We start from the raw sequence: 2,500 nt of genomic DNA, 5'->3' as shown, positions 1-2,500 counted from the left end.
TGCAGTCAAAAAAAAATTGATATTTTTCACGGATAGACCCCGTGAAACGCTAGAAATTGGCGGGGATGTGTCTCTTGTGGCTCACGGGGCTGTTCGGGTCGCACAGAAATCCCTGGGAATGGGAAAACGGGTCATTTTCGTGTTGCCACATTGCGTACGAACCGCATGAAACTTCCAGAGGCATTTGCAGCAGGAATGCATGTGCACTCAAAAACTTCTATATGTTTCACGGATAGACCCCGTGAAACGCTAGAAATTGGCGGGGATGTGTCTCTTGTGGCTCACGGGGCTGTTAGGGTGGCACAGAACTCCCTCGGAATGGGAAAAGGGGTCATTTTCGTGTTGCCACATTGCATAGGAACGCCATGAAACTTCCAGAGGCATTTGCAGCAGAAAGGCACGTGCACTCAAAAATTTTAATATTTTTCACGCATAGACCCCGTCAAACGCTAGAAGTTGGCGGGGATGTCTCTCTTGTGGCTCACGGGGCTGTTAGGGTCGCACAGAAATGCCTCGGAATGGGAAAACGGGTCATTTTTGTGTGGCCACATTGCATAGGAACGGCATGAAACTTCCAGAGGCATTTGCAGCAGGAATGCATGTGCACTCAAAAACGTCTATATTTTTCACGGATAGACCCCGTGAAACGCTATAAATTGGCGGGGATGTCTCTCTTGTGGCTCACGGGCGCTGTTAGTTAGGGTCGCACAGAAATCCCTCGGAATGGGAAAAGGGGTCATTTTCGTGTTGCCACATTGCGTACGAACGGCATGAAACTTCCAGAGGCATCTGCAGCAGAAATGCATGTGCACTCAAAAACGTCTATATTTTTCACGGATAGACCCCGTGAAACGCTAGAAATTGGCGGGGATGTGTCTCTTGTGGCTCACGGGGCTGTTAGGGTCGCACAGAAATCCCTCGGAATGGGAAAACGGGTCATTTTCGTGTTGCCACAATTGGCATACGAACGGCATGAAACTTCCAGAGGCATTTGCAGCAGAAATGCATGTGCACTCAAAAACGTGAATATTTTTTCACGGATAGACCCCGTCAAACGCTCGAATTTGGCGGGGATGTTTCTCTTGTGGGTCACGGGGCTGTTCGGCTCGCACAGAACTCCCTTGGTCCACCTGATTCGTGCATACAGGCAGCAACTAAAACTCTGTAAACCTGCTGTGAGGACATCTAAACAGTGGACCAGTGAGGCTGTGGAAGATTTGCGGGCGTGCTTAGACTGTACTGACTGGGATATGTTCACGACTGCTACCAATAGTCTGGATGAACTCACAGAGGCTGTGTACATCAGCTTCTGTGAGGACTGCTGTATCCCAACACGTACCAGGGTGAACTTTAACAACAACAAGCCCTGGTTCTCAGCAAAGCTCAAAAGGTTGAGGTTGGAGAAGGAGGAAGCGTTTAGGAGTGGGGATAGAGACAGATTCAAGGAGTCGAAGAACAGGTTTAGCAAAGCGGTGAGAGAGGCTAAACGACTGTACTCAGAGACACTAAAACACCAGTTCTCTACTAACGACGCTGCTTCTGTCTGCCAAAGGGCTCAGGCACATCACCAACTACAAACCCAGAGCGCCCCACACCACTAACGACTCCCGCCTAGCCAACGACCTGAACGAGTTCTACCGTAGATTTGAAAGACAATTGGACTGTCCTGAACCACCCCTTCCCACCCAAGAGGCCCCATCCCCCACCCATACTACAGAAACGACTCTCTCCTTTCAGGAGGGAGAAGTTAATGGGCTTTTCAAGAGGCAGAATCCACGCAAAGCAGCCGGGCCGGACTCTGTCTCTCCAGCCACCCTCAGGCACTGCGCTGGCCAGCTGTCTCCGGTGTTCACCAACATCTTTAACACCTCCCTGGAGACATGCCATGTACCAGCCTGTCTCAAGTCCTCCACCATCATCGCTGTGCCCAAAAAGCTAAGGCCAACAGGACTAAATGATTACAGACCGGTCGCCCTTACATCTGTGGTAATGAAGTCTTTTGAGCGCCTGCTCCTGGCACACCTCAAAGCCATCACAGACCCTCTCCTGGACCCCCTTCAGTTTGCCTACAGAGCCAACAGGTCTGTGGACGACGCAGTTAACATGGCCCTCCACTTCACCCTACAGCATGTGGACGCCCCAGCATCCTACGCCAGGATCCTGTTTGTGGACTTCAGCTCTGCCTTCAACACCATCATCCCTGCCCTGCTTCAGGACAAGCTCTTCCAGCTGAACGTGCCCTACTCCACCTGCAGGTGGATCACAGACTTCCTCTCTGACAGGAAGCAGTGCGTTAAGCCGGGAACAGAAGTCTCTGACTCCAGGTCCATCAGCACGGGAACTCCTCAGGGCTGCGTCCTTTGCCCACTGCTCTTCTCCCTGTATACCAACAGCTGCGCCTCCAATCATCTGTCCGTCAAACTCTTGAAGTTTGTCGGACGACACCACCCTCATTGGGCTGATCTCTGGTGGGGATGAGTCTGACTATAGGTGGGAAGCT

This window comes from Petromyzon marinus, unplaced genomic scaffold (assembly GCF_048934315.1).
Source record: "Petromyzon marinus isolate PM22_M1 ecotype Great Lakes invasive population unplaced genomic scaffold, UKy_Petmar_22M1.pri1.0 PM_G_Scaffold_61, whole genome shotgun sequence".
In the NCBI taxonomy this organism is placed as follows: domain Eukaryota; kingdom Metazoa; phylum Chordata; class Hyperoartia; order Petromyzontiformes; family Petromyzontidae; genus Petromyzon; species Petromyzon marinus.
Note: the sequence above shows the minus strand (reverse complement) of the source record.